Genomic DNA, 6,123 nt, shown 5'->3' on the forward strand with positions numbered 1-6,123 from the left:
ATATTCAGATGGCCACCTTGTTGCATAGATCAAAGGAGGTGGGGTTCATCACCATGAGGTGGTCGTGCAGCTTCGGGTCTGCCAATTTGATAAGGAAGCGAGGCAATAGTCATTCATCGCTCATCCGCTCATATGGCTCACAATGGGCATTGAGGTGCTTAATCCTAGCAATGTAATCCCTCAGGGATTCCTTGTCGTTCTGTTTTACTCCATACAATTGGTTGACCGAGCTCCATTTATGGCCACTGGGGGTGAACCCCACAATCAAAGCCTTTCTCAATGTCTCCCAGTTGATCTTTTCTTCTGGGGTGGGAGCCCTATACCATTGGCCTGCCTTGCCATCTAGGTTGAGGCTGAATGCATTGGCCATCTCTAGGTCACCTACGCACCAAAGGCTTCACAAATCTATTCAAATCATTCCACATGGAGACCGGGTCTCCTTCTCCTAAGAACTTGGTCATTAGCTTGGAAATGGCTTTGGGATGGCTTCTCAAGGATTTACCATCCCTGCAAGAGACACTAGGGCAGGTGGAGGTGGCGTTGCTCCCCTTCCTAGTGCGTTTACCAAAATACGCATTGCCTCATCAGCCAACACTGTTTGAGCGACTAGCGGAGGTGGTGTTGCTATGGGCCTGATGGGTCGCAAGGCTAGCCTTAGGCCTGGCCCAGGTGGGGGTGTCCATGTTGTTGATGCCGACATTGGGACGGAGCTACCTAGGCCTACATTCATTAGTACAACCGGTATAGATGAGAAGGGATGGACTCCCAGAAGCGGTGGGTCCTGGGGCATGGTAACATTAGTTCCATGCAGTGAGCAATAGGGTGGAAACTGTGGTGCCCCATAGTTGATAAAGGCTAGTGGCACCGGGGTTGTTAGAGGGTCATAAGGCACTCCACCTTGGAAGTTCCTAGTATCCCCTCAGCTTGGGTCTTGTCTACAGAATTCCCTCATCCATGGATCTTCATCATCCATGTTCTCCCACTGGGGAGGTCTAGCATAAGCGGAGGGACCTGGATCAACGAAGGTAGTTTCTATCCCACCAATCTGAGGTTTGGGAACTGTCTGCTGCTAGCCTTCCCTTCCTACGGCAGACATGACGACCAAGGGGTTCTCCATGTCACAACCGACTCTATGTGTCCTAAGCGGCTGAACATGTTAGAGAACATACCTCTAAGCCTGGATGCAACTAAAGGTGTATGAGAGTTGGGAGAGGCTACACTTGTGAATGGAGCTTTCGAGGCCCTTGGACCTGAGGGGTCTTGCATCACTTCTTCCAGACTCTCTGTTTTGTGCGAACTAGATAGAGTTTTTGGACGGGGGCCTACAAATGAGTGGAGGCTCAAGATCGAGCTTCCGAATTCCCAAAGATAGGACAGAGGGTCGGCTGAGCATAGCTCGAAGTGCTTTGTTCTGGCATGGGATCATTTGGCAAAATCCTTTCGGACCTCGAGTGCATGTGGGATGCCTCTGACCAAGGACACTCAAGCTTAACTGAGGCTCTTGAATTTTCTTTAATTCTTTGTCTACCCCAAAGGTATCGCACCAATCGGTGGGATAACTCTACAACACTGGTTGGTAGGCTACAGGTATAGCAACGGATGATGTGATATGGTTTTAGCGACGGGCGATGGCGTAGGCATATAGTGACGGTGGCAGAATAAGAATATAACACCGGGCAGTAAGATGCATTGCAACGATCGACGAGATAATGATTGCCACATGGTCGGTGCAAACGGTCACAAGGGCTATCCCCACGGACGTAGGGCTATGGGATAACAATGGGTGGGGGATAGGGAATCGGTGGGATCTTACTAATGCGTTGATCGGTGGGATAATATCGTGGCGATCAGCGGGGTAAGTGTAAAACACTAGACGGCGGGATCAAGACAGCGATGGGTGGCATGATGGGAGTAATGCAATGAGAGGAGGGGAACGATTATGACTACGGGCATGGAGATCGGTTCACCACATCAGGGCGGAGTAGTAGGATAGCAATGGTCGGTGTGGTAACTCTACAGTGCCGGTCAATGGCTGTCAGGTCAGCGCAAAAGTAACTTTGACACGCATTAGCTCAGTGCGATGGGGTAGACCATGGTCAGAGGTTAGGTCAGCGGGATAGCACTACGGTGCTAGGTCAATGTAGGTTGACCGATGGGATATGGCTAGCATGCCAGTCCATGGGTCGGTGCGATAGGGCTACAGCGCCAACTCGGTGGGATAGTCACTCACATTGTCGTCGATTGAGATTTGATGATTTTTGAAGATTTTGCAATTTTTGTTCGTGATTTTTTGTGATGGGGGGATGCTACACTACCTAATCTACCTACTCAATGAAAAAAACTTGAAAACAAAACACTTTTTGAAAGCCAAAATACAAAAACTCAAAAAGGGTGAGTTCTAAGATATAAAACTACTTTAAAACTTGGCAAAATTCCTTATTTTTGTTGTTTTTTTAGGTGTTTTGACCTCACACACACCTAGCAATCAAGCATACTAAGTTCCTATCAACTTGAAATACCAAAAAGCATCAAAGACAAGCTTCCCATGCTCACAAATGGCTTTCCTACAATAAAAAATAGATTTTCGTCCTCTCTCTCACTTTCCACCTCTCTTCTCTCCTACAACTCCACTAACAAGCTCCAAGGTAAGCTTGAAGACTTGTGTAATAGGAATATATTGAAGGAAGACAAGTACAAATGCAAAATCATACCTTTTATCCCAACAGCGGTGCCAAAAATGTAGTGGGTCTCGGTGATGACTCACGTGTTGTGGGGATGTTGAAGATATGTCGATGGAGCTTCCACTCCAAGCTACTCCTTGTGGGAGCAATGCATAGCACGAGTCGTCCATAAGTGTCACACAAGCGGCCTCTGGATTGTTGTAATGTGGTTTCATGCAAGGAAGAGGGAAGAGGAGGAGGGAAGGGGAGAGGGAGAAGGAAGGGAGAAGGAGGGAGGAGGAAGGGAAGAAGGAGAAGGGAGTGAATGGGGATAGAGTGACAACCACAAAGGCACTATGAAGGACACAAGAGAACACCCAAAAAACTCTCTTAGAAGAGAAGAGGGAGCTTGTATTCAACTTGGTGCAAACAACAATGAAGACCAAAGTCAACCATTTGGTCTTTTATACAAGTCACCTTTTGAAAGGAGGGCAAAGCCTTTTCCTTTTTAGCACTCTCCCTCACTTTACAACCAAGGGCTCTTGGGCTAGTAGTGTGCCAAGGCACATTGCTATTCTTACCATCTCTCCCTACTAGTGCAAATAACACTTGTGTCAACCATATTAAAGTGCTCGGGATAAGCCTAGCATTAGGAGGTGTTCCCAATCGGCTCCCAAATAGTGCTTGTGTTAGCCTTGCCACTCTTAGGCTTTGGTGATTTGGGGCTCAAACTACCTGAGCACCCTTAGACCTTAACCTATTTGTGGTCATGCATGATGCATAAGGCTCAAAACCTAGAGTGGCTAGGCTCAGCTTCCACGAGACACTCAACGGTAACTCTGTCTCAAGATATTTGGGGATCAAACTCCTTGAGTTTGAGCTATACTCCTTTCATGGCTATTTTCGTTGGTGTGGCTATTTTCATGGATGTGGAGCTGAAAAGTACACGTTGCTTGTGCTCCTTGTACTTCCATGGATGTGGACCTGAAGTGTGTATCCCCTTGTTCCTGATATGCATCTCCTTATTCCTAGTAGTGGTAGTTGGGACATACATCCTGTGCCTGGAATCCTTAAATCCTTAGACTTTGGAGCGGACTTTGGGTATTTGGGGATTAAACTCCCCGAGTTTGAGCTATACTCCTTCCATGTACACATTGCTTGTAATCACTGACCTTGGTGTATTTGGGTATCAAACTCCCTTGAGTTTGTCCGTTGAGGTAGATCATTCGGCCTAGACACCTTTACTTACTAATTACCTTGCATTCGGTGGTTGTACTTTGTGGATGTTAACAGTAGTCTACTTTCAGGAGCTAGTTTTGAATGTGATTGCTACCCTTTCAAAAAAAGTCTTCCTCTTTAGGAAATAACAAAGTTTTAAAAAGCCTCTTTAGAGACATTTGTTAAAATTGGAATGATACAAGCTTGGAATATAAGCATGGCCCCTATTCAAGAAGGATACACAAAAATCGAGAAAATTTTATTTAAAAATCCACACATGACATATGGGGAGATTTGGCACACTTCCTCTCCAGTCATTTACGAAATGTGAGAGCATGTCCCTCTCTTGTCCATTTTCTTTTCAGTTTTGCTTCACGCTTTGGCTTTAATTCTGCTTTCATCTCGGCTCTCTATTCGATGTTATGTAATCAAGGCATGGAAAGGAAAGTTTACCTTTGATGAGTTGGTCATACATGCTTGTTGTCGATAATGGTGCTAATTCATCAGGCACATTCAAATCAACATCACATAACATATGATGGCTTCGAATCCTTTTTTTATATGCTTCTTGAGGTAATCGGTGAATTGCATGCACCCATCATATGCGCCATGTCCAAACAAAAATAGGAATGGAAATAGTGCGATCTCCATTGATAGATCGCTACAAGCGGAGGCCATTGACGAATGGCCCCTTATATAAAATGTAAGAGGCTGATCGACTACCATTCTTGAGTCTTTCAAGAACACCGACACTATCTCATGTGTGTCTCCTTACTCTAGTATTGCATGTGTGTCATCTCCTTTAAGATAGAGTACGAAAATTGCATTTTTATGGTGAACATTAAGTCAAATGGGCTATCTGTGGAGTATCATGAGATGATGGATGCTACAACCTTGGCCGACAATATACACAATTCGAGCTTGTGGTGTGGGCATTCAAACATTCAAAGCTAATGCTGGATCACAAGGTTGTGCCTGATATTGAATGCAAGCATGTATTCCACGGATTCACGCAACTCGTTTTGATTGATGCAATGTGGCTCGCTCGGATCCCAAGATATCAATGGATTATCTAGAAGTGGTCATTTATCAAAGACATCGTTTGTGATGGCGCATGATGTTGTCTTCACATTTATCAAGATGTTGATGATGCTTAGCAGCTACACATTTGGAATGGATGCACTTTCTTGCGGCATCCTGTGCAACAAAACCACTCTCTATTTCCACTTGCATTTGCTACATATGTAGATAGGAAGATGTTTCCTAAGGATGATGGTGGAGGGATGTTTCTTCCAAGAATTCTATGTAGCTACTTGGTCATTGTGTAGCAGTTGACCCAATAGTAGTTGAGCACAATATTGCATCTGATGAAGCATGAAGCTACATCTTTTGGTCCATTTGTTATATAGCCAGCTGATGTGAGTCCATGATGATGTTGATGGATTGAGGCAGAGTTTTTGGATAACTCACGCTCATTTGGAAGCTTTTCTTGCAAGTTCTTTTTTGCTTTTTTAATTCCTTTTATTTTTTACATCAAATTATTAGACTTCAATGGTACATTCAACTAAGATAGAGAAAGTGACATATTGAAGCTAAACTAAATCAATTTGAAATAATATTTTAAATTGACAAAATGAATTTTTTTGTGATGCTTTAGGTCTATAGAAACTTACATGTTGTTTGATCTTCATTTGTAATGTGTGCATCGCCTTGTATTGCTAAATTGTTCGGAACGTCAACAAGATGCCTACAAAAATGATCTAGGAATACGTTAGTAGTCTACTTTTAAGAGCTAACTTTGAATGCGATTGCTACCCTTTTATAAAAAAATATTCCTCTTTAGGAAATAAAAAAGTTTTAAAAAGTCTCTTTAGAGATATCTATTAAAATTGGAATGATACAGAGAAGATTAGCATGGACCCTATTCAAGAATGATATGCACAAATCTATAAAGTTTTTTTTTAAATCCACATGTGACATATGGGGAGAGTGGCACATTTATTCTTCGGTCATTTATAAAATGAGAGAGCACACCCCTCTCTCATCTGCTTTTGTTTTCAGTTGGGCTTCAAGCTCGGGGGCTTCAGTTTTGCTTTCATCTCAACTCTCTGTTTAGTGTTATGTAAACAAGGCATGGAAAGGAAAGTTTACCTTTGATGAGCTGGTCGTACATGCTTGTTGTCGATAATGATGCTAATGTGTCAAGGACATTCAAATCAACATCACATAACCTATGATGGCTTCA

The 6,123-nt window shown here is 43.6% G+C and overlaps 2 non-coding genes across 2 annotated transcripts; both read left to right on the forward strand.

Annotated features, from left to right (window-relative positions):
* The first annotated feature begins 4,041 nt into the window (after positions 1–4,041).
* Positions 4,042–4,144, forward strand: LOC147905140 (U6 spliceosomal RNA). The gene has a single exon (XR_015543655.1). It is a non-coding gene; the product is annotated as a U6 spliceosomal RNA (small nuclear RNA).
* Positions 4,145–5,742: 1,598 nt separating this feature from the next.
* On the forward strand, positions 5,743–5,841 carry LOC147905141 (U6 spliceosomal RNA). The gene has a single exon (XR_015543650.1). It is a non-coding gene; the product is annotated as a U6 spliceosomal RNA (small nuclear RNA).
* The last annotated feature ends 282 nt before the right edge of the window (positions 5,842–6,123 follow it).

Source organism: Dipteris shenzhenensis, chromosome 2, assembly GCF_047967505.1.
Source record: "Dipteris shenzhenensis isolate YYH24624 ecotype China chromosome 2, Dip_SZ_1.0, whole genome shotgun sequence".
Lineage (NCBI taxonomy): Eukaryota > Viridiplantae > Streptophyta > Polypodiopsida > Gleicheniales > Dipteridaceae > Dipteris > Dipteris shenzhenensis.